The following is a 27,060-nucleotide window of genomic DNA, read 5'->3' as shown; positions in this document are numbered from 1 at the left end:
TTATATTTAGTTACATTTAGCACACAAGTGGCCTCATTCAAATTGAAATCACTCTTTTATGAATTACGAAATATCTAATAATGATTCTAGATGAAATAGTGAATAACTGTAAGAGAAAGGGAATTTTATATGTATAAACAATATTTTTATTACACGACCCGCAATAAAACAATAAATTCAAATCAAACCGCACTTACAATGTATTAGGTCGGTACATATGAAATGTCAGACTTTGTGGAAAAATTATTGAAAAGATAACAGATAATTCTCTGAGAAATTACTACAGAAATTGATTTAGCAATAAGTAAACTGAATTGTAAATCAGTAGAAATCTCAATATACTATTTCATACATTTTACATATTCTTTAGATTAAAGCTATACCTCTAATAACAAAGTACAACACGTTCTATAATGATTATTCAATTTTCTGTTTAAAGGAAAATTTTGAAAATCATTGTGTAGCTATTGCATCAGTTTTCTTCACATTTCGTTTTATAGAATGAGTCGACTTGGCAAGTGAGCCATTCAGTTATTTATCCTGAAGACGGTGGAATTGTTGTAAACAGTAAGCGTAAACTTCGAAATGTCGTTTTAGGAAATCTATGTGTCTGAACGGATAGTATAAGTGAACCCTAAATTCGTGATTCCACGGAGAAGCGGGAAACGAGCGATCCTCGTGGCTCGTGCCACGCCTCGCTCCCGGCGTTTGTCTTCGTTGGAAATAATTAAATCGGGGTTTGAAGTCGCTCCCCCTCGCACGAAAGAAAGAAGGAACCGGGAGAGGCCCGGGATTGCACGGCGCCCCTGTGTGTATTTTCGTAACGAACCGCTCTCCTCTCACCGCTGGAATTTTCTTCTTTTTCCGTTTCGGCGGGCGCACTTCTTCTTGCCCCGGTTCACGATGAAAATGTGAAGCTCGCTGGAAAATTACTTGTTTCGCGTTCCTTGGACGCCGCGACGAGTCGTTTTCGGTACCTTCGCGAAATGATTTGATATTTTCTGTTTTAACCACTTTGGAATTGTATGTTACCATTTTTTTAGGGTTACTATGGTTTTGGAATTTGTTCGGTGGGTAGAAGGGAATTTAGTGCAATGTAAAAATGTGTATACTTGAGAGTTCAAAATTCTGAAATTCTGTAATTTTTAAGTTTTGTAATTTTGAAATTTTGAGGTTTCAAAATTTCGAAGGTTAGCAATTTAAAAATTTTGAAATTTTTTATTGCAACATAAGCATATAAATTCAAGATTTTTTATCGTAATATGATATATATATATATATATTTAAACAATTTTTGTGTTAATGTACTTAAATGTGTACATTTAAGAATTCTTAGTTTAATGTAAATATATAGGTTTAACATTTTTTACTTTAACATAAGTATACATATTTAAAAGCTTCTACTGTAACTGCTGCAAAATTTTCAAACTATCTTAATATTTTTAATTGCAAAATGTTAAGGTTCATTTGACGAACGAAATGGCATGACTGTTCGTGCAGGAAATTATAAATTAGAATGTCGCCCGTGTAAGTAGCGATTCTGTGTACTTCGCAAGAAAATGTTACTTTGCTACTCCATAAATTCACCTCAACTATAGTTAAGATCAAATTCTGATAATATCGCTGTATTGTAATACACGTGGTTGCAAGGCAAACAATTAAGTCATACGTTTTCATCCTTGAGAGAGTTTTAGCCCTTCGCTGTTAATTAGTGCACTCAGTATACCGGTAGCATGAAATTACAGCTTTGATTTCTCAATAAGAAGGTAGCAGATTATTTTCATTGGTAACGTGTTGTGCTGTACATTGAAAAAAGTTGGTTTAAGAAGAAAAATAGCGTATTGTAACATTAACTATTCAGTCTAGTGTTGATCATATCAACATTCTTAATTTCTGAATTAAATCTTTAATTTTTCAGTAACAGAGAACTGAATTATTTTCGTTAACAATCGTGGGCGTTGATGCAACTCGAAGTTAGTAAACAAAAAGAAATTGTTTAAAGGTAGAAAATGATCGAATAGTTTCTTCTTAGCTGTTAATTAGTAACATCCAGTATAAATAAAATTTGTTTTCTTTTCAAAAATACCTTTCTATAGAAGCTTTTTTTGAATGTGTATCAGTTACGTTACAGTTTACTTGAAAATATAGTAGAAAATTCAGCAATCTTTACCAAACTATTTTAACTATATCGAATTTCATACAATAGTTACTAGAAATACCTGAAGTTTTTATCAAATTTCATACAAAATGAATCAGTCAAACTCTCTGACAGTAAAATTTTTAAATATTCAGAAAGTGAAGTTAATTACATTAATGAAGATTTATGTAAACCTTCTAGATTAAATTAAATCCACATCCCAGTAAAACCAGCAATTAAAACCATGAAACAACAAATCATCGCTAGTAACGTAATCTACTTATCGCGAACAGCATGTACTTGTTGCGAACGACTCGAACATAACCTTAATTAAAGCAAATGAATTCCATGAAAAACTTCAAAATCACTGAAACATAAAGCAAAATAGAAACGAGAAACTTCATTTTCACCGCTTTAACAATGTGAATTGGAAAGTCGTTTAATTTTCCGCTTGAAGCAGACCGGAAAGAGTATATTTCGAAACGCCGGAAATTATAGTATACCATATACAGGGTGTTTCAGGACTTCCTCAAAAACAAAGCGGCACAAGACAAAGTTTCATTTCACATTTTTAAGCCTTTTTTGTATGTAGAGTCATCTGTTCCCTTTACTTCTAGTGTTGTACGACTAGGGCTAGTAAGTACTTCTACCCGGGTTTTTTACTCTAATATTCGAGTAATTCATGTTTTTGCGTGGAATAATAAAACTATTGTTAGAACAACTATTTGAAGAAATTATTTGAAAATAATAATGAATAAAACAGTTATTTTCGAATAATAATAAATAAAATAATCGTTTTATTCATTATTACTTTCGAATAACTATTTTATTTTCAAATACTAAATAATGAAACGATTACCTTCAAGTAATAATGACTAAAACAATTATTTGAACATGAAACCCAGCGTTTCGAGTAATAATAGTTTCAGTAGCCGGTGATAAGACCTTATAAGGTACTCGGATACTCGGCTACCTCAAGTCACAGCCCTTTGCACCACCCGTGCTGAGACACCCTGTACAACTTCAGGTTAGAGCGTTGTTGCCGCGCAGCCCACGATGCAGTTCCAACGAACCCGTCCGATTACTTAAGGGTTACGTATCGCGTGCGAGATTTCACGCGGACTTCGTTTTCTTTCCCTGGCCGATTAATTAGCTGGCCGTATAAAGGTGATATTTATGGAACAGCGTCATGGCCGTGGCGTTACTTCATAGTGAAGTAACCACGTTGCTCGGCTTTTATGCAACTAACCTTCGCCGTGTTATCTGTTTCCATTCGTCGCAGAGGTAGCGGCTCGTTACACGCGTTTCGAGCTCTCTTAGATAGCGGATTATCGCGTCGCCGCTATTTTTATGAATACCGATTAACGTATTGCGAAAGAATCGTGAAAACCGTATTAGCTTAACTAGAAACACAGTAGGACATCGATTAACTGTGTCACTGTTGTTCACGAGTCGAGTTCAGAGGCTCGAATGCATAAAACGGAGAATTAGCTATTAACCGATTAACTGCCTTTGACGAGTATACGAGTCATCTTAAAACTCAAAATGGTACTAATTTTTTCAACGATACATTATTTATTTTTTCAAATAAACGTGTAATTCTTCTTCGTTTTGCTACAGTTTTTCGTTAGAATATATTATAAATGTATTTGCTCTGCATTTAACGGGTACATACTTTATTATTCGATTGTATTGCGCATACAATGAGATTTTTCAGACTAAATTCCACAAGTAACTTTAGGCAACCGTCTAAAAAAGACTATGTCTATAATCTTTCTCAAAAACTTCAATTGAACTCACTTAACTAATTTGATGAAAAAATTTGTTTTATAAAAGCAAGAAAACGTATTTGACGAATTGCAAATAACCCCAAAGGCAATGCATTGTTAAGGGAAAAGTGGGAGATCTACTCATTCGGTTGGTTCAGTGTTAACCGGTTAATCAGTTCATGGTGACCTCTCTGAAAAGTGTGCACCTTAATTCGCACTGCATATCGTTTTTCTATAATATACTTTGTTATTTGTTCGTCTCATGTCGTCTTGTTTTCTGAATGCTTTAAACATCTTGAAATTTACAAATGTAGTTCATATATATATAATAAATATCATATATATACTAAAATTGCGATTTAACCAGTTAACTGTAGAATTTAGTTTAAAAAATCTCTCATTGTACGTGCAATAAAACCAAATAATAAAGTGTATGCTTGTCAAACATAGTGCAAATGCATTTATAATATTTTCTATCGAAAAATTAAAGTAAAACGAAGAAGAATTACATGTTCATCTAAAAAAATAACTAATTTTGAAAAAAATATTACCATTTCGCGTTTTAAGATGACGTGTATTCTCGTCGAACGCAGTTAACTGGTTAAAATGGCGACATTATACGTACAATAAATATTCCGTTCTACATGCGTATAGAACAGAGTATTTATTAGAAAGTGTATTTACTGAATTTTCCGATAAATACTTAACATATTGCATACCGGGAATGAGAAATCACGTTTTTATATATAGTCAGTAACAAAAGTATTCGAACGTTATGCATGCTTAAACAGAATAAATATTCCATAATTCGATTTCATATTGCTGGATGTTTTAGCAATTTTATGGCATGTGTATACCACGAATGCAACTCGTTTCAATAAATAACAATATACGGTGAAAATGTTTTAAAATATTTTCTTTCTTACCATGCTGTTCGAATGTTTTCGTTTCTTACTTACTTTTGTAATCTTGTTAATTACCGCACCATTTAACACTAGATTTACGAAACGAGTCAATTTCACTAATATTGACTTTTACAAATATTATTTGGTAAATGTTTGGGTCGATTTTGATTGATGCAGATACGTAAATATGTATTTTAATTGTCTATTTTTCATTTCTATTTTCCAAAATCTGAATTAACGAGTATCAATGTCTTTACATGCGATAGAATAAACTGTAAATGTCCGTAAATCTAGTGTTAAGAAATATTAAATTTTATCAGAAATTACTTAAGAATTATTTGCTTAGGATATGTGAAACAATAATATGATATTTGAATTTTTCTACATATACTGGTATCAGTTAATCTCATTGAAAATCATTGATAACAGTTCAGTTTTCTGATAATATGAATTAGTACGTAATACGTTAACATTTCTGTGCACAACACTTAAGGTAATTCCAGGTAAGATAGTTCGATCTCATTTAGATTATCAAATATCCAGATTTTTAATTGTTTGCAGTGATATGTTGAATCTTTTACGGATACGTGTTTATCTATTCTACTTATATGTATTTGCATTCATAAATAAATTTCTTGTTGTTAGGTGTCGATGATATGTATGATTTAATAGTTCTTTTAAACTAAATAGGCCATCTATGTACGAGTTACTAAAATGTGAAGTCAGTACTGTCGTATTATAATTTCATGTATGCCACTCACTCGTTTTAAGTTGTTCCAACATTTACTGTCTAGTATTAGCAAAACATTATGCATAAGCAATCTTTCATTGCTTTTCCTTATACACCTATTAAAATGTGCATAATTTAGTGAGTTACAAATTTGATTAAATTCATTTATTTCAACATAAAATAAAAGTAAAATACCATGAAAAATATAAAAATATCCGTTCATTCATAAAATGACAAATATATAAAGATACAAGATAGATAATTTTTTTCATAGAAACAAAAAATATAAAACCCATAAAAAATGCAATTACAAGTTGAACCAAGGAACCAAGCCTATATTTTAAGTAAATTATGAAAATGCTATAAAAGCTATAATTGTTTATCGCCAACCAGTGAATGTGACGTTTTAAGAAATTCCAATTAGAAAAAACCTTTCTGCTTCTAAAGTTGTACTGAGCTTTACTGCGCTAATTCACATGAATAATTCTTACACGCATACAAAAAGGGGAATTCCCTTTTCTGTATTTACTGCCAGTGTTACCAATCAAATGGAATAAAAAATTTATTATAGAAATATGTGCGCAGCAAAAATGTTTATTTTTAACATTTTTTTCAAATTTGTCCTTTTGAAAACTCTGTAAAACCAAAATGGTGTAAATAAAGTACCGTGTAAATCTGAGGTTAGGTGTACTTAACATTTTCGTAACGTGTGATGGCCGGACAAAACATTTAGTTGAATATGAGCACATAATTTCCAAAAATCTGTGGCTGAGTGCCATTATCCATCTATAAATTCTAATTAACACCGCCGATGGCACGGAACGTGTTAAATACAACAAAGTTTTGATTACCTTCATTTATCGATAAAAGAAATATAAAAAACCACGTTATCTATAAGATGACACAATATAATTAAAGTTTTTGTGAATATCTCTACGTTCATCCAAATTATTTTGAAATACCCACATTGTACCATTCAAAAAGAAAGTTTTCCGCGCTGTTAGTTTCCTTAAACGTAGGAAACCATGAAAGAGTTAACTTCCTCGATGGCCGAGCAGACTGCACCGGGCGGGGAAAAAAATTTGAGAATCACTGGGTAAGTTTCTTTGTCCAGGACCAGTGTACGACTCGAAACGAGAAAAAGGAGAGAAGAAAGTGGCGTCGTGTGTATTTTAGTAACGAATGCTGAGGGAAAACGGGAGCGCTTCGAGGCGTGTTTGTACAGAGACGCGATTTTTGGTGGTTCAGAAGAGTTTTCACCGGCCTGTCCTGCGCAACGCTGCTGAAAACACGCGACACACGTTCCAACCTTTTACCTTCGCGTACGGTTTTCAGTTTGCACGGACGTGTTTGTTTTTCCGTGTAGTTCAACAAAATATACGAAGGCAAACGTATTACAGTGTATCATTCACTGTCGAAACGAAGGTAGTTGATATCATTACTATAATCCTAAAGCGCGATGTAAATGAAACTCCAGCAGCACTTAATGTTTGGTTACGCGATTCTGTTTTTATTATACTACTGTTGAATCTGATTCTCTTTTTATAGAAATTTTGTGGAAACTGGGCTGTATTAAAATTTATTTTGATGAACTGAAAATTATATTTTTATATTACATTATATTACATTTTATATTATATAAAAATTTTATTTTATTATCTCAAAATATAATATCACTTTAAGTATGTGGAACATTTATATTGATATATTAAAAATTATATTAGCAAATTAGAATAGTCCAGAATTTGTAATTACTGGGTATATCTTCCACCCAAATATTAATTAAATATTAAATATATGAAATTATATTATATTATATAAAAATTGTGTTCTATTACATCAATGTATATTATAAATTTTAATCTATCGAACATTTATTTTAATATATCTAATAAAGTTAATTTTAATATATGAAATATTTATTTTCATATGGTAAATTTTAATAAATTGTAAATTATATTAGTAAATTAGAAGATCATCCACCCATATATTAGTTGAATATAATTTATCATTACAAATATTAAATATAAATCTGCTTAATTCCCTTATCTTATATCTTCAATTATTACTGTTATTTGATAATGTTGGTGACACGATTTCATTCAAGGTTTCAATACTGACAAATTTTAAGGTTATATGAAGGTGTGACTTACTTTTATTTCTCCACCTATATTTGTTTACCTATGTACAAAGCGCTGATAGCGTCTCGTTTTGCTTTGGAGATAACTGCAATTTTGGGTTATGAAATTTTCTTTCCATATTTCGAAAATAAAGGATACATTTTTATGGACATCTTTTACTGATTTTATGTCCACGGCCATCTTCCAAGTTGATCTCGCGTCCTACGAAAAACCCTGTCTGTATATTAACTTAATTAAATACTGAACGTAGTAGCACTTCATATATCTATTCCTACCATAACCAGTCAAATAATTGATTATAAAATAAAAGTAAACTGTTAGTTGGTACATTTGTCTTAATGGAAATAGATACAATAGATAACACAGAAATTGAAGACCTGATTAATCGGATAATATAAGAATTGATATAAAGATAAATGGACGGAAGAAAAAGCAGAATTTTTAATCAAATTGTAATATCGGTCGCGGTACGTTTACTGTTAAAATGGACCGAGCATTAAGTGACTGTGAATGAAGTCTTCATTAATTCCTTCTTTCAAGACACAAAAATCAACCTAACATTCATTCTTCAGTTATAAACGTTGCTACATAACGTTGTACAACGTTAGATCACTTTTAGTTAATAATCTTTTAATTAAGAAACTGTCTGAATCATAAAATCAAACAGGTTTTCTTCTTTAAGGAAAACGAAATGCTTCTTTCATGTCAAATTTGTCATGATTAAATCGTACCGCGAACGGTTAATGGTAAAATGGTTGCGTCGATAATGAGAAAGAAATCATAGGGCATGGAGTTAAAGGAATTCAGAGCTAACCAACCATTTTCGTCGAGGTTCACGAAACATTCGAATATTCTTGGACAGCTGTGCAGTCCAAATCTGTATCCATCCGGAGCACCGTTTTCTTTCTACATTTATATTTACGCATTCGAGCCACGGACCTCCTTTACGTTTTGCCTATATGTAACGAATCGCGTCCGTTTCCGCCTCCTCATTTGAAATGGTAATGGTGACTTTTAAATAGGCTTTTTTGAACGCAGGAAACAACATCCTCCCGAAGTGACGCGCGCAAATGCTCCCGGGTTCGCGTGCTTCTGCGTGTAGCACTGCGCCATATTTGCGGCCGATGATCTATTTCTTTTACCTCGTCGAAGACGTTCACGCGTCGCTCGCTGAAAAAGATAGTGATCACACGTTCGATTTAAGCTAATGCATTTCGATCACTGAATTTATTAGGTTGTTGGGAAAGTCTTTTCGTTTTGCTTTTTAATGTGGCGTTTATATTATAATACACGAATAAGTATTATAAATAAGTTTAAATTGTTCTTTCATATGTGATTGAATTACAATGCCTAGGAATCTTTGAATATTCACTAGGAAGATTAAACTGGTAGGTTGGTTAAAAAGGTTTGTCGTTTTGCTTTTTAATGTGGCGTTTATATTATAATACGCGAATAAATATTACAAATAAGCAAATTAGAAGTCAATAGAAAACTGTTGAATAAGACATGCGACGAAGTGCAATCAAGTTTAATTTAACGACACTTTTTTTAAACTTCACTTCAAAATGCGACGGAACTTTTTCGTTAACCTAATATAGAGGAGTAGATAGCGGTTCGTGAAAAGAATGTTGAAACGAATGTCGAAGTAGAAAGTTTGTACAGGGGGTTTTAAAGAGAATGAAGGAAAATTTAGACTTTTTTTCGAAGAAAAGATTACGAACGTGAACTTTTAAAAGAAAAAGAACGTTATCGAAGTAAGTAAAAAGTAATGTTTGGCAGGATGACTCAAAATATAAGAAAATTTCAACAATGTTTAAACAACTTTAACAGTTGAAGGTTTTATTTGAGATTGATGTAGTAAAATTATAAGTATAATATAAAGTGATGTTTCTTAACAGAAGAAAAATATGAAATATTATTTCTTTACAATTTATATTTGTAATCAATGTTAACAGTTTGTGTAACATAATTCGAAATTGATTTCTCTATTAATATTTCTTAAATCATGTTAATTAATGATTATTCTTATATTTTAACACTAAAACTTTTTTTTTAACACTAAAACACTAAAACTAAGACTTTTTGAAATTCCTTTATAGAAACTCCAAGAGTATATTTATTGAGACCTTAACTGATTTATAATTCAGTTTGCGTATTGTTAAATTAATTTTTCAATAACATCTTCAACAAACGTCTGTTATTCTTTAATAATTGCAAACATGGAGACATTATATTGGCATGATTGAAACGAACACATGTCATTCGTGAAACGTTCTAGCCGTAACTATGGAGCAGCCTCGCCAGATCGGAAACGTATAATCACATAATTATGCTGATAATAATAGAGTCGAATTCTTAGTAAATCCAACTGCCGGAGCCCTATTTACCTAGGTGCCTTATGGGAAAGGTTTGCGGTCGCTCCACCGCAGAAATTGACTTGCAATTTCGCGACGGCGCACCCGGTACTCTTCGCTGTTCGTCCTTCTGTTCAGGTAGACTCGGGAGAACTGGACAATCGGCGTGTATCTGTTGAACGATCTAACATAGAAGAAGCTGATATAATGAAAATCTTTATATTAGGTCGTTCCATAATGAATATAGTTTCTCTATGCGAATTTCTAATGTAAAAAATTAATGCTTACGTTTTTAAATACTATAACTATCACATTCATAAAAATGATGGTTATCAATTTTCTTATTTCTCAATTATTGATATCTTAACACTAAAACTACCAGACGGATTAAATTGACCCACTTTAGAATTTTTATTTTGCAAATTCAGAAGACGTTTTTGCAAAAAATTTTAAATTCAATTTGTATATTTGTACAGATACAAAACTAGGAGATCCTTTGAATCGCAAACAACGTATTGTTTTAATTTTTATAAAAAATTGGAAATAAGTCACTCCAATTGCTTGGTAATAAATTTCTGTTCAGTTTTCACGTTTGTGAAACGATCTCGTGAAGCCATGAATATATATGGTAAAGGCACCAGTAATTAACCTGGTACCAGTGGTTGACCATTTTTCAGGAAAACGTAAAAAAATAAGGCTTTTAAAAGTAATAGTCTTTCGATAAAAGTACGATAAATATGTATGCTGCAGCATCTACGGGCCCAACTCCAAAACACTTTTACCTGAATGATACATGAAATTAAGTTAAGAAAGTAAGTTTTACTTGTAATTTGTCATAACCGTGGCAAATAACTGATATTAAAGTAATCACCTTTAGGGTTTTTGGTTTGACTGTAAGTGGTCGACTGTTAATCAACATATTACTAGTTCTCTGGTATTAAAGGATAGTCAACTTCTGACGGAAGTATTGAATTTTAAAGAATATTTATAAAATTTGGATAACGTAATTATTTCAAAGAAGTTCGTTTTATTGTATAATGTAAGAAGTTCAAACAGCATCTTCACGCATAGAAAATTTCTATTCAATAAAGGGGCAAGCGTTTACTATTATTCACGCAGAACATTTTTCTTAACTGGGAAACTATTGATGCTTTTACCTTAACTGCGTTTGACGGGTGTACACGTCATTTTAACCCTTTGCGGGCGAAGATTATTTATAGTATACAAAACCCAAGGTAGATCCTGTCGAATTACGCATCGAATGTTTAAACAATAGAGAAAAAAAGAAACAACGGACTGACCTTTCGCTGTTTCAATAATTAAATTGTTTGCGTGCAACTTAGTATTACAAATGTGAAAGTTTGACCTCGTCAGAGTGTTGACATTCGTCCGCAAAGGGTTAAAGCTTGAAATAATAATAATTCTTTCAACGATGATTTCTTTATTTTTTCAGGTAAACATATAATTCTTCGTTGTTTTGCTTTGGTTTTTCGTTAAAATATACCCCAGGTACTTTCATCCTGTTTTTGACGAATACTCATTTGATTTTTTTATTTTATTGCACGAAAAACGAGAGGTTTTTGAAACTAAATTCCACAGTTAACAGGTTAACACGTTGAATGCCGTGCGGGTCACTGGTGACCCCTAACGAAATCAAAGTACTAAAGCTCGTTTTGTTACATAATGTAAGAAGTTCAAACAGCATCTCCACGCATAGAGTCTTTCTATTTAATAAAGCAGCAAGCGTTTACTATTATTCACGCAGAACATTCTTCTTAACTAGTCAACTATTGATGCTTTTACCTTAGCCGTTACGCGTATGCGCGTAGCTGTGTATTAGTGTACGGTAGTTATAATTGAAAAAGAATTCTCCCTGGCGGTAGCTAAAGGCTACGACAGAGCCGCGCGAAATGAGAAATTCCCGAGCGCGGTTTAACGAATTACTCCGAATTCTAACGAGGCAGGGTCTCTCGCCTTTTGCTAATCTGTTTCTCGCATGCCCGTATCACTTCGCCCTACTGTGCGAAAGAGAACGTCACACAAAGACCAAGACCTACATACAGGCGCGGCGTAATAAGGCTCGGTCGTGGTAATCACGGCTCTCACGGCATACAACAATAAAATCAATTCGGTATGCGGTGGCGTGCGTACACGCCGTCGTACGCCGTAATTAAAAGCACCGATTTAGAACCGTTTTTAATTGTGTCGTAAAACATTTGCATTTCCTTGTTCAGCGGCAACGCGGAAATAACTATTCGAACCTGCTCGATCGATTCCTCCCTTACTTCTGGTTCTCCTGATTCGCGGCGAAAAACTTCAACTAGATTATTCTCGTTACCTTTGTAATGGCCAATTGTTGGGATTGCTAACAATTTATCTACCGTAAGACTACTAATCGGCTTTTCGATTGCGAATGCTTGACAATCGATAATCTAGTAAAATTACGCTGGTTTAACTCTTTGCAATCGATTTATTTTAAAGGGTTAACACTAAAACTACCGAGTAGTTAAATTAATTTTTTAAAATTTTTCTATAGGAACTCTAAGAGTGCATTAATTGAACTCGTTTAATCGATTTTGTTAAAAACTTTGTTTTATGGAAGTAAGAAAAATATCTGGTTAATTACAAATAAGCCTAGTTCAAGATATGCTAAGTAACAAAAGAAAAAATAAACAAAATAAAAAACAATGAGCTATTAAAGGAAAAATGGAAGATTCCCCCATTTGGTTGGCTAAGTGTTAACCATTTACCTATTTTTGACGAGTATATTCGTGACGAAGAAATGTTAAGGTTTTGTTATATGACGAGTGTACTCGTCCAACAACAGTCCTCACCTTTAAATTATATCATTAAACGAAGAAATACTGTAAGCTCAGAAATCGAAATCAGAAATAATTAAACTTTTTGATAATGGAACATAAGATAAAATATAAATTTGCCAAAAACACCTGTGGGGACGTTTCTTAAAAACATAGAATGTATCTTAATGGCAATAAAAGAAGACCATTCAGTACATTCCAGTATTATTTGTGAACGTCGTGGTCTCTTTGTTTCTTCATAAACGATCGTTAAATGTAATCTCTTCTATCATTTTTATACATTTAATTTCTGATAATCTATCTATCTGTGTACTTCCACTTACATCACCCACTTCAGAACAAATTAGGACGTAAGCCCTGGGCCTCACTGTAACAGAGTGTGCCACGACTGTAATATTTTTCTGCAGCACACGAAAAACAATTCTCCTGCTGCAAACTTTATCTCCACATTGTGTAAGTACCTTCATTTAAATATCGACGTTTCAACCTTGCACATAATGTACACACGGGTGAGAATTACAAACAAAAATGAATTTCGTTTGTTAAACGCTTCGGAACGTTACAGACCGAATAAAAAGTGTCTTAATAATTTCATGTGTCGCTCGTTTCCAATTTTATATTTTATTACAGGAACATATAAAGTAATTTAATATCACCGATTCATATACGCGCGTACGCGTATTACAGTCGAGTTATAAAACTTTCTTTTCCCTTTAACTGGAAGCTAATATTAATCCAATTCAATTCACAAAATATTCGTGTAACAGTCACCTGAAACATTACCGGTGGTGTATTTATCTTTCTAAAGCCCTTTTCAGTTCCGCGCCATAAACGCACCGGATCCCGGATCGCGATCGAAAAATCATCGGTTTTTAATAGATTCAAAATGTTACTGTCAATTCGAAACGGAGAAAAGATAAGGAAAGAGAAAGGGAAAGAGAAAAAGAAAGAGGAACGGAGAGAAAGGCGAGCAGTGGCGTACAAGTTTTTATTTCGCCATTGTACGCAATCCGAACGAAATAACACGAATTAATGACGCGGCTCCATAATATTACATTCAACTAAAATTCACCGGAGACCGATAATGTACAGGTAGATCGTAGATACGGATCGAGTGGGAAGATCCACCGTTAAAAAAAAAAAAGAATCCGGCGGGATCGTTTTCTGCGAAGCGGCGGTTCGCCCCGAGCGGTATACCTATTTCCTTTTTATTCGATGCTTTTAACCTTGCGTAAAGGGTAATTTCGACGGTGGTTTCGATGTGGATTGCCTTACGAGCTCGTATCGATAGACTAGAAACCTTTAAAGCTGTTTTAAAGTCTCGTACAACGTGGACCAGTGTGCTCTCTGCCCTCCCAACCCTCTCGACGTTGCCATTTTCTTTTCTCCTTTTTTTTCTTCGCGTGATTATTCGTGGCAGCAATACGAACACGGATAATTTAAGTAACATACAGGCTGGCCTATTTCCATTTATTTTCAAATCGGCACGATCCCCGGCCTCTCCCCGAAATGAAATTAATTCCCGCGGTTGATGCCCGAGTTTATCCCCTCCAACGAAAGTCGTCAGTACACCGGTGTTTCCACCCGAACGTCTCGTTTTGTCGTTTGATATTATTGTCATTAACGTTATGAATTTTATTATGCATCACGCGGAATAACAGGAATAAAGAAATAATATAGCGTGTAACGATAAAAGGATGCGGTGAAAGGCGAGGTTCTCTACCTTACAATTAGGGATGCTATAAAATCTAACCCGTAATGGCTGCGGTTTATAAGGATTACGATAAAAATAAGTGTTTTTGAAACTGATTTCTTTTGATTTAATGGCGGGATCGCAAGTCATGCTGGGATTTTATTTGTTGGGATGCAAACGACGACCCGGACGTCGGGTTTTGCGGCAGAAAACTAATATCAATTAGGATTTTTTGAATCTGGATGGCGGATGATTGCTTCGAGATCGTATGCAACGATCTGTGCAAATTATTTGCTTAAATGATTTTCTGTTGATCGTTATTTATGGTTTGCCATTTGATATCTGTGCGTAAGAAGTGAACTCACTGGAAATCTTGTTTATAAAATTTGTAAAAAGGAGTGAAATGAAAATTGAACCTTTATACGTTCCGTATTAATTGAATCATAAACTAAAGATTGAATGATGGTTCAGAAGGCTTCGATTAAAATTGATTTGCGTACTGCTGTTTTGAAGTAACAGGAAATATGATTATGTTGTACGGTACTTAACGCGCAAAAAGTTAAAATGAAATATAAAAATTCCTGGGATATGACACAAAATAATATGGTTTTATTTGACTTCGAAAATAATGAAAATAAATTTTCTTCGTGATGTGTACACATGAACTAAGATAATATTATATATCTTAATGTAACTTGAGTTATCTGAATCATTTAAAATTAAATTTCTTCGGCATTTTCTTTGATAAAAAATCATTTTATTTTTATTGTTAACATCTAAAGTTTCCTTGATTCTAAGATATGAAAAAAAATCTGACAGCCTTGAAAGTTTCTTAACATAAATGTGTTTCTCAGAAATATCTTTATCAATAAAATAAGTTTCTAATACATTGCTATCAATTCCAATTTTTTATTTAGGCCACTTAAAAGACCCATCATTATCGAAAACGTCTGTAACACAATGCAGAAAACGAGTGCAGTAAAACAGTCACAAAGCTATTCTCGTTTTCACAGGTCAAAACGACTTGACCCCATTTCTTAGATTTCAAATTCTAATAAGAATACATCAACTGCTTCTTTACATACGCAATCCCATCAAACTAGCTACTACTCATTTCATACGGTTGATCCGTTTGACAAATAAATGTCTCATACGTATCAATCAGAATTTCAGTTAATTAAATAGCAGAAACTTGGTTATCTAATGTTCCAGCGATTCCAATTGAGAATTGTGGCCCGTCCCCGGGTCGCTAATTAACCGCCACACCCTCGGCCGTAACCGGTCGGACATTCGGTTATCGCGTTCAAAATTCTCGCGCACCACGGATACCAAATTACGAGACTAATATGGCGACACGAACTTATCGAATCGCACGTTAAAGAGGACGAACACGAACGCAGAGAGTGCGAGTCGAACGAGCCGAGCCGAGCGTCCGACGCGACGCGGGCAGATAAGCGCGGAACAGCACGGCTATCGAAACACACCGTAGACAGCTGTAGTTCATACCGTGACACAGACGGGGTGGGTGCATCGGGCGGTGGCTTGTCGACGAGTGTCACGGTACTGTTCTAAAACAGGGCCACTACGCATGCGCGATTCCCCTATATCGCCACCGTGTTCGCTCTCGTCCCCCGAGCGTCCCTATGCCGTAGCATTACCGTCCGCTTGTCTCTCCCCCACCATCTAGCCGTGAGCGCTATACCCCCACCACTGTTCCCTCCTAATCCCTGTCTACCCTTCGCACGAGCCGCGTCAGTCGCGTGAGAGCCTTTAACGGGGGAGGTGCGTCTCAGCGCTAACCGTGCGCAGCACCCTCTCCTCTCTTTTCAAATCACTGCCATTAGTAATAAAATACGATACGCGTCAACCGATAACCGAGGTACAAGCTTTAAGAAAATTGGACCGCGTGGAGGGATCCGATTGAACCGAGTGCGCCGTGTATATTGTGATCCGGGAACAGTGACAACCTAGAGAGGTTATAAAACGCCGCGTGCTCGCGAACGAGGAAGACCCTGTCGTCGTGGTTGTGTTCTCGCTCATTCCCTGTGCGCCGTGGAAACAAGTGAGGTGAACCGTGTCGCATCCGTGGACTCCCCGCACCGTTGTGTTCTTTAGAGTGCTCCGCTTCGCGCGGCGGGGCACACGGTTGCGTTCCGCTCGTGTTGAACAGTGTATATGTATGTATATGTATCAACTCCGTTTCGTGCGTCGACACGTTACACTGCCCTGACGCGTCCGTCCGTCGGCCTTGCTCCTATCTCTCTCTTTCTCGCTCCAGCTTTCTCGCTGGTGTTCGCCTCCTCCCCCCAGTCCACCGGTACGTATGCGCCGGTAATGTGTTGCGCGCGTGACCGATGAACGACGTCCCTAGGATTCTGTGCTGCGCGATCCCGCAACGAGGAAGTCGGTGAACTCGTGCACCGTCGCCGGTGGCCAAGTGTGTATGTGATATATTCTCGTTCTCCAGCGTTCCGCCGGTTGTCTCGACGTTGCGCTTTGCTCCAGCGGCCTGCCGCGCCGGCCCCCGTCTATTTCAGTTGCAGCGGCGTCTTCCTGGCGCTGATTGAAATTTAAATTCCACCGACCGGACCTTGGGCGATTTAAATGGTGAGTGTGAACCACCGCCGCGGCTATGTGCGCGCGTGTCGTGGTGTCGCGTCCCGCGGTTGGCACGCTTGCGTCTCGAAACGCGAGCGGACGGTGTATATTCTCTCTCTTTCTCTCTCTCCCCCCCTTTTTCTTTCTCTCTTTCCCTTGAGTTGCGATGCTATCTAGCTGCGTATTGCTCCGGCCCATCCTTCGCTTACACGATAAACGTGTTTGGAAATTCGTCGTGCGTGACGGAAAAATTCGCTCGGGTATGAGGAAGTTTGTCGGGTGAAAATTTGTCTATGGAAATTAGCGTGGGCTCGCTCTTACCGACGACTGTGTGCGACGTTCTCTCCGAGATCGATGGTCGCGCGTTTAACGGTGCATCGCGCGATGCACGATTGACGGAAAGACGTGTCGCGTATATAACCTCTCCGCGCGAATTAGGAGGCCGGGCGTGAAATTTTCGACGAGAGGCGCGATCGATGCTTCGGGGACGCTTTCGTGTATACGCCCTCGGCTCGCCCTTTGACCCTTAAACGAGCAAGCGCCGTGTGCTTGGAATATAAAATAGTTCCCCCCCTTTTTTTTTATATATATAATTTCTGTTTTTTAGTAATTGAATCTTCTTTTTTTATTTTAAATACTTTTCTGTGTTTTACGACTGATTGGTGGGGATAATTTGACCTTTAGACGGGTAAGCGCCGTGTGCTTGAAATGTGGAACACTTTTCCTTTTTTTTACGTAACCTCAGTGTCTCTATTCACCCTCCCTTTCCTGATCATTTTTTGCTGCCTTGTGATTGGTTGGTGAAGACAATTTGACCTTTGAACCAGCAAACGTCATGCGTTTGATATATGGAGTATTTTTTATTTTTACGTAATATCAGTATCCTTCCTACATTAAAAAAAAATTGTTTGCTCTGTTGTGTAATTGGATGATGGGGGCGGTTGGTGGTTACACTGCAATTGTTTAGGCATTTAGAGTTACTAGTGCTATCGTGAAACCGTTAGATAGAAAGTTTTTGTACCTTCATGAAACGATGAAGTACCACTTATTTGTACTTCTGGCGTGTACGAGGATAAAGTATATTATGCAGTTAACATTTTCCAACAGTGCTGTTTTTGTTACTCGAAGGTAGGGAGTTGGTTTTTTTGCGAACACGATGAAATGAAACACTAAGGCAGTGAGCTGAGCTTGAGATTGAAAATATAGAAAGTACACGTTTTATATCGCCGTGTGATTAGACATTTAACGAGTTTTACCTAATAAACCTTTTATTTCATTTCTAATGCAATAAAATCTTTAGTAGAGGCGAATGCTTTCCTCGTTCGTGTCTTGAGAATAAAACTACACGAACACGATTCGTCACGATCACCGGCGGTATTGAAATTAATAATAGTTTTATTTCAATGAAACGTACAAATTTGTTAATTTCTTTATTAATTCTTGAACGTTCGAACGGATCTATAAAATTATGACAACACGAGGATTTATGGTCTGGCAATGGAAACATGGAAACACGATTCACATCGACTAATCGTATTTTCATTTCATTTTGGATTTAGCGGAACTTCCGTCGAGCGAAATCAATTTCTAGTCGGCTTCCATCTTTGTAAATGTCCACGGGAATTAGTTTGACTTATTCCCATCAAATTTGTGTGTCTTACGAATTTTTGCGACCAGTAAATCGTTGTTATTAGACGTCTCCGTGATATTTCACCCTCGGCCCACCTTGACCTTTGTAACCTTTTCCCGTGGTCTTTGAATTTTTTTGCACACGAACGGGATTTATTCAGGAGCCATTAGAGACTAATTATTTTTTATTTTTCCATACACATATTTTCGTTATTATACACTTGAGATTGTATCAAAACGGGGTTAGTAGTTAAAATCTCAAAAAGTGAATAATTATTGGGTTAACGCATTATGATCTGTTATCAAGTATTTATGTGCTTCGGTAATTCTCATGGCAGCGGCCACATTCGCATAATGTTACATTCAGTTCAGTTCTTGTTGAAATGATTCTAATTAGAATGATGTAACAGTACATTTTTATTGGACTGTATATGTTATGTTAGTACAACATGCGACTAAAAATATTGAAATTTAAATAAAATTAATGTTTTAACGGAAGTAAGTAAGAAGTAAGATCTCTTGAAGTAGAGAAAGTGCGAATTTTTGTTGCAATCTATGTGAATTTATTGAGCAACTATAGTCCAAATTTAATCTAGACGATAATCTAGATATTTATATAAGTTTATATTTTTTAGAGGTAAATTTAAAAAATCTGATGTTACATACAATTTCTTTCTTATTTTATGATTTATGCCAGTTAAAATATAAAAGAGTCATTCAATTTTGAAGTTACTTTACTTTCAAAATGTTTTTAATTTTTTTTGTGGTTTTTAAAATTGTTGCAAACTGTAAGTCAGTAATGATCTGATTTAATTTTTCAATTCAGTTTTAAATAAAGATAGATTTATACTACTTAGTTTTCATATGCACTTGCAGTTGATTGTATAAGCATAATTATTAGATTTCAGTTATAAAACGGAAGTTCATTTTTATTGAGCTTCAGGTAAAATGAAATCTATAATCCTAATTAAAACTTTAAGTAATTGCTTGTGCTATAAATGCATAAAATCCATAATATAATTAAGTATTTTTATTTTGTCAAATTTAAAGTCTATTCTCAATTATCTCATCCTATTACATCTGTAAACCCCATCAATTTTAATCCTTATATAATTGAATCTTTAATGTCCTGAATCATGCCATTTTTTACTACCATCTTTATCTTGGATACTTTAATAATGCGTTGTAAAAATTATATTCCCCTTCATTTACAATATTAAATAATATATGTTCAATATTCTTTTTGTAATATAACTTGTTACATAATTGATCCTTTCAAGAAATAATACTAAAATTGAAATTGATTCAAAGAACCCGGTTTAGTTATTATTAAATTATATTACATGTACATTCTGTTCAAATATTGATATAATTCTGCAAGAGGAACTATAATTAATAATTGAGAATATATTTTCCACTGAAATTAGTTTTAACGTTTTGCTCAGTTTAATATACATAAATATTAAAATTCGCTGAAAAACAAGATCAGACAATATAATAAGAAGCCTTTCGTTTCTCTTAATCATTTAAGCTGTCTAAAGAAGATTCTCCTTGGTTGTATACAGGGTGTCCTAGTTAGGTGTGCCTACAACCAGAAAGAGGTAGATTATTTCGGAAAAGAATAAATAAAAGATAAACATGCTTATTGAATGGCCATAGCTGAGATGTCTGTCTCTTGTTTACTCAGTCCGCTTCAAATAGAAATATGGAATATGTACGTCACGTTCTAACACTAGATTTGCGGAATGCGACGAATGCATATTGAATTTTTACATTGATTTTGATTGATGCTATTAGACAACTATTGTAAATCTGGAATTAATATGAATTTATTTGAAAATAAAATTTCTCACGATCAGATGTTACTCTACACTTTTGACCCATTTCTTCATGTATTAGGGTGCCATAAAGCATAAAATATTGTGCAACCATTATGAATTAATCCTTTATCTTACTATAACGAGTAGACTGTGGATTTTTATGCATTTACGAGAAATTTCGGAGTGCAAAATTGCGAAAAATGCACACGATACGAAGAAATATATAATATATTCAAAGCCTAGTGTTTCTTATAGTATTTATTATGAAAAATCGTTTTCCACCCTAATTCTATTTTCTAAACATGTTCTTAAAAGTTTGTAATTGCATAAAGATTCGCAGTCTGAAAATGAACGAAATCCATAGTAAAGATTTTTAGAACAATTTATTGAAAGTTAATCTTATTTATTCTACATAAGTGACCAGTTATTTTCTTCTCAGTGTTTTTATTTTCGAAATAAACTTACACTTGCAACGAATAGAAAATTTCTTTATTTCCTATCGAAGAAGTGATAGTAAAATTAGATAGGCGAACTTGGCTGCAGAGAAAATTGTACGAGGGATTAATGAACGGAAAGACGCTTTTGGGACAACCTAACACGTTCAATATTTTTTTCGAGTTTCGCCGGTTCGGAGACACCCTGTATACACGGCAAAACCACGTATCCAATGACCTAGTTCTTTTTTTTTTTCTATCCGTTGACGGTTTGCGTTACCAGCACGCCGCTATTCTTGAACCTTTCGCGCATTATCATCATCCAGCTTGGCATTTACGCGACTTGTTGCATTGACCTACTCAGACTGTGCAGCCGATTAATGCTACGTTATTGTTTCCACGTTCGCTAGCCTCCCATGACGCGCACGCACGTCGGTTTACGTGGATATCCGCCAAACCGTAATTTTTCGTTGTCCACTGTCTCCTGATCACGTTTTACTTTTAACGGGCATCAAGGTCACACCAAGGTCACCATAGACTAATGAAAACTGATATCAACTGGGATGTTTGGAATGCAGATGGCGGAAGATTACTTCGAGATTGTACCCAGCGATCTGTGCAGATTATTTGCTTAACACAAACCGTACCAGCACTTTCTTTATCATAACCAGTCAAATAACAGGCTACAAAATAAAAGTAAACAAGTTAGATGAAACATTCTTTTTTAATGGAAATAGAATCAGTGGATACAGAAGATAAAAATTGAGAAACTGATTAATTGGACAATATAGGAATTGATATAAAGTTAAATGAGCCAAAGAAAATGCGGAATATTCAATCCGGTCGTTTGACCGATACGTTTAGTGTTAAATGATTTTCTGTTGGTTGTTTTTTACGAATCACCAATTGATATCTGCACTGTCCACTGTCTCTTGATCGCGTTTTAGTTTTAACGGGAGTCAAGGTCACGCCAAGGTCGCCGTAGACTATTGGCGAACGTGGCTCATTCGACGCCCCATCGAAACTAGATTACAGAGAATTCTCCCTTGATTAAATTTGTTTTATTCGATATTGTCTTATGAAATACTGAGTGTTAACCCTTTCCTTTATCATTTTTTTGGTAATTTCCTTAGTTCCTGCCAGAATAATACTTTTAAGAACGTTCTAACTAAAAAATAAATTCTATGTCCATTGTGCATCTATATTGATTTAAATTTAAATATTTATAATCACGAAGCAATATGTATGTAATCAAAACTTTGCTTTATAATATTTTTGGTAATTATTTCAGCCAGAAGTGCCTTGCGTTTAATAATTTTCGGACCGGAAAATAAAGTGTACATTCGTTAGAAATGTATATACGTTTACTGTGCTATTTAAGTATGCATAATCGTAAAATAGTTTCTAGCTAACTTTGACTTTATCTTATGATTTCTTTGATAATTATTCTCACTGAGATAGAAACATTGTTTTTAGTAGTTATTTTTATATAGAATTAAATATTTGTAACCACGAAGTGGTGTTTGTTACCGATCAATGCGAACCGAGTAATATTCGTATCGATTGAATGTAAAATCTTTATGTTATGTTATGAGGTGAAGTGTTAACCCGTTTTGCTATAATATTGAATTGGACTCGAGATGAAAATTTTCAACCGAATTCAACAAATCTCAATATTATTTATTTATTTTTCGTATAAGTGAAACATTACTTGTCTATTTTGGATCTTCAACCTTTAGTGTAAATGTAAACACAAAACAAGCATCAAATTCTCTTTATTTTCTACTAAATTATTATCGATAAAGTAATTCTATCAATTACAATTGTGAAATAAATAGAATAGATATAGAATAAGAGGTTAATCGAGAACTCCGTTGATCAAAAAAGGAAGTTTCGAATATATCATCCGCAAAAGTTCACGATAAACGTTTACATTTTTAGCGTATTGTAGAGTCGCCGGAATGTTGGTTCGCACGTTTAAACGTTTACACGGGTAATTAGCAATTCCTACTGTGCTACTTGAATATTCGCTTATAAACGTTTGCGAGAGTTGTTTAAACGTTTAGTGTATTCTTTTTACACATTTAACCCGTTAAATATTTCATGGGAATGTTCTTGAGTGACTATTGTCGGCGATATTTGTAAATTGTGATTTAAAACATGCAGCATGTCATAAGTGTTTTAAAATGACTATTAAATGGGGTTTTTGGTAAGCAATCTTTCTTTAAAAAGAGAAAGATGTCGAAAATTAAATCATTTTTAATGATGGAGAAAAATTAACAGTTCTGTTAATGATTAATTCATCGAACTACAGAAAATTAATAACATTTATAAACAATAAAAGATATTTAAAATTATATATAATACAATTATAATAAATGAATATAAATAATAAAAAAAAGGTTTTACAATTAAAAAGATAAGTAGAAAATAGAAACATTTTTATTCAACATATACCAAGATTCATAATAGAACAAATGTTATTTATACATCGCTTACACTCTCTGTTGTCCACGAATACTACAAGAATAATGAAAACGCGAACACTTACGCACGATAAAATGAAACGTCATTATATATTTCGCGTTTATGAAGCAGCGAAAAGCAAAATCTCCAATGGTGTCTGTCTTGCGCTCCGATAAAATCATCCATCTTTCGAACAATCGCGTGAAGAGATTCGATGAGCCTCTTTTTTTCTCCGCCCGACCCGCCGCCGCAGTCGAGAAATTCTGGACAATGAGCCGCAAAAGAGAAGAGTAGGCGAGACAGCGTAGAATTTAAATTCTTGATCTCACGGTCACTGACCATGGCATTCAGGCAATGCCACAGTGTTGTTGAACGAGTTGAAGATCAGTGCCCCCTCGCTTCGCGGCCCGAGTTCGATGAAAGATCCGACGATCAATGAGTCACTTATGTATTCATAGCAGAGCGAAAGAAAAAAACAAGCCGTTCAGGAATTTAATTAACGCGACCGGCTACGTAACAACCGTGAATCCGACGGGGAATCGCGCGCGATGAAAAGCATGGCGTCGCGCGAGGAATACTTTGAAAATCGAGTAGAACCTTCGGGAAGGATACACTGTTGATGAACCTTGACGTTTTCGATTTAGGCAGCATGATCTTTATTTTTTTGTAATAGCTAAAGAGTTTTGTTTTGGTTTTAACACCAGAATTTCCTAACCGTTAAATTTTCTTCCTGTATAAATTCTAAGAGTGCATCTTAAAGACTTCGAACAGTTTATAATTCAGTTTGCATATTACTAAATCAATTTCTTTAGTAATCTTTTAGAGAAATATTTGTTATCTTCTTAATAGTTGTAAAAGAAAAGTTCAGGAATAGGTCACCTCGATTCATAATTTTAGTGGTAACGCCGGGACTATTTCATATTTTCTTATAAAAAATCTAATAAAACTGAAGAATACATCTTCAACTTAGGGTATATTTTAATGAAAAACTAAAACAAAACAAGGAAGAATTACATGTTTCTCCGAAAAAAATAATGAATTCACCGTTGAAAGAATTAGTATCGTTTCAAGCTTTAAGATGACGTGTATACTCGTCAAACGCAGTTAACTGGTTAGGATGTACACAGAATTTTTGCCGTTTCTACATCCGCACCTTTTATAGCGGCGAAAGACGAGCCTCTTTCCGATGTCTTGATCTGGACACAGATCTAGAACACTACATGCAAATTCGAAATAACTTGATTTATTTATTAAAATTACAGTGGACTGTATAGATAGGCGATTCTTGGAGTTTGCTTATGTAGTGACCTTAGTCACTAAAATTGTGTACAATAAAATATATAAACGTAAATTAAAAAATGCTCCTGAACTTATGAAGTCTCATTGATGACTGATTGCTAATTCGTAGAAAACTCTCATTGTCGATAAAAAGAATTTGGTCGAAATGGGATACGGGTGCAAATACATTATTTTGACGTGTAAGCCTCTTATTTGGGCGTGCGAGTGACCATGCCCCTGGCGAAAAGGGGCCGGCAGGTAAAAACGGTTTTAGTTGGTCGCTCGGAACTTCCCGGCACGTGTTAGGTGACTTTATGAGAAGCTATAGTCTATTCTCATGGAAGTAACGAACATAAAGTCGCGAGTACAAACAATGAAATAGTCTCTGTCGGTACAAGGATGCATAGAAATTTAAAAGACTTCAGATAGGCCGTGACTTCTCGCGTTGCATTGTAGAAATGAACACTAAATTCACGAAATGCGTTAATTTGACGCATATTGAATTTTACAAATATTATTTTATAACTGTCCACACCGATTTTGATTGATCCAATTACGCGGATATACATCTCAGTTATCCATTATCAAATCTCTGGTCTCCAGTCGAAATAAAATGGAAGAAACTGTAGAATAAATGATTTTTTTTCCTTGCAGTTATTAACCAGTTAAGTGTGGAATTTAGTTTAAAAAATCTCTCATTGTGCGCACAATAAAATCAAATAATGAAGTGCATACTGATTAAATGCAGGCCAAGTGCACTTAAAATATATCCTAACGAAAAACTAAAGCGAAACGAAGAGGAATTACATGTTTGTCTCAAAAAATAAATAATCCGTCGTTGAAAAAGTTAGCACCATTAAGAGTTTTAAGATAACGTGTATACTCGTCAAATACAGTTAACTGGTTAAAAAAAATGACAAATGTCTGTTTGAGAAACAATTAAAGAATTTGATTTAGCAATACGCGAACTGAATTACAAATCAATTACTGTAATTAATTCTATTACTACAACAGATGCATTCTTGGAGCTTCTATAGAGAAATCGCAAAAGTCAGTTTAACTTAACACTTAACACGATAAGTTTAGTCTGAATGAATCTTCTGAAATTCGCCGTTGCCCGTACTCTTGAATCTCTAACGATATATTTTCCTCTAGAAACAGCTTAGTCAGGACCTAATCCAGCAATCGTTCAGGTCACCAGTCGCATTTCCCCAGGGCCTCGGCGCGTCGTAAAGTCGTATCAAGATAAGCAACAGTGTCGAGGATGCGTTGAAGATATGCCCGATAAAAAGCGCGCGTGCACGGAATCGATAGTTGACCGCGGCGGGAGGACGCGCTGGCCCTCGTTCCGCGATAGAGACGGCCTCAGAGCATCCCGGAGGAGTAATTTGCACGCGAAACTAGTTTCCCCGCGGATATCGGAATACCGTGCGTGGTGGACGGTCGCGAAGAGGCCGGAGCAAGTGGAGACGCGTGTGTTCGTACGCACAGTTAGGCACGAGTACGCTTATCTCCCTTTCTCCGTGTCTCTTCGTCGCTCTTCTTCCCGGTGAAGAGAGGAGAGGCCGGCCTGATGATACAGGTACTAGAGACCGGGTCGTTGAACCTAGGTTCCTCTCGTGTGTACACTCCGACACGCCGTCTTCCGTCCGTTTTCGTTTCAGTTTCTTACGGCCTGGGAAGACTCGCGGAATCTAAAACGCCCCGCTGAAATGGAAATCAATTCTCTACGCCGGCCAGCCGGCCGACTTGATTGTCCGTGATCCTCTCGCATCGTTTCCGGGAAACGATAACCCGCGGGAAAATGTTAATCGAATTAACTACGCCGTGTCGCGATTTACTGAGTTCTCGATTATTTTAAGATCGCATTTATTTCGGTGAACGATTTGGATTGTTTAGTATTTTTTTTATTGATCGGAACAGTAGTACTAGTGTGTTATTATTGAAATTTTGTGGTCGGTTTTGTTATTAGGTTTCGCGAACTTTTTAGGTCGGATTTATTTGGAAATACTTACTGTTAATGTCAATTAATATTCAATGTTAATATGGGAACAGGCGTATTGTAAATAAATTATGGTGCTCGTTTCAATAATGTTCTCATCGCTTGATTTGAATATTTCATGAATGATATTATACAAACTTCAGTATCCAATATCAATTTATTTGAACAGTGTAATTATTAGTGAAAAACAGTAGAAATTAGAATGTTCATTAATGTCTGAAATCCTAGCAACGAACTTTCTAAATTAACTGATTAAAAATTGTTGAACGATGAGAATGAAATCCA

The 27,060-nt window shown here is 35.2% G+C and overlaps 1 protein-coding gene across 2 annotated transcripts in view; it reads left to right on the top strand.

The window, feature by feature from the left end:
• Positions 1 to 27,060, top strand: part of Utx (Utx histone demethylase) — a 210,833-nt gene that overhangs the window by 33,877 nt on the left and 149,896 nt on the right. Inside the window, exon 1 of one of the 2 annotated variants that reach the window (XM_076372642.1) lies at positions 16,290 to 17,155. The exons of the other annotated variant lie outside the window; for it this stretch is intronic. The gene's annotated coding sequence lies outside the window, so the exon portion shown is untranslated. Of the gene's footprint in view, positions 1 to 16,289; positions 17,156 to 27,060 lie in introns of those variants that run through there. 2 annotated transcript variants of the gene reach the window in all.

This window comes from Nomia melanderi, chromosome 12, assembly GCF_051020985.1.
Source record: "Nomia melanderi isolate GNS246 chromosome 12, iyNomMela1, whole genome shotgun sequence".
Lineage (NCBI taxonomy): Eukaryota > Metazoa > Arthropoda > Insecta > Hymenoptera > Halictidae > Nomia > Nomia melanderi.
The sequence above is the reverse complement of the archived record's forward strand: the minus strand, read 5'-3'. Positions and strand labels throughout refer to the sequence as shown.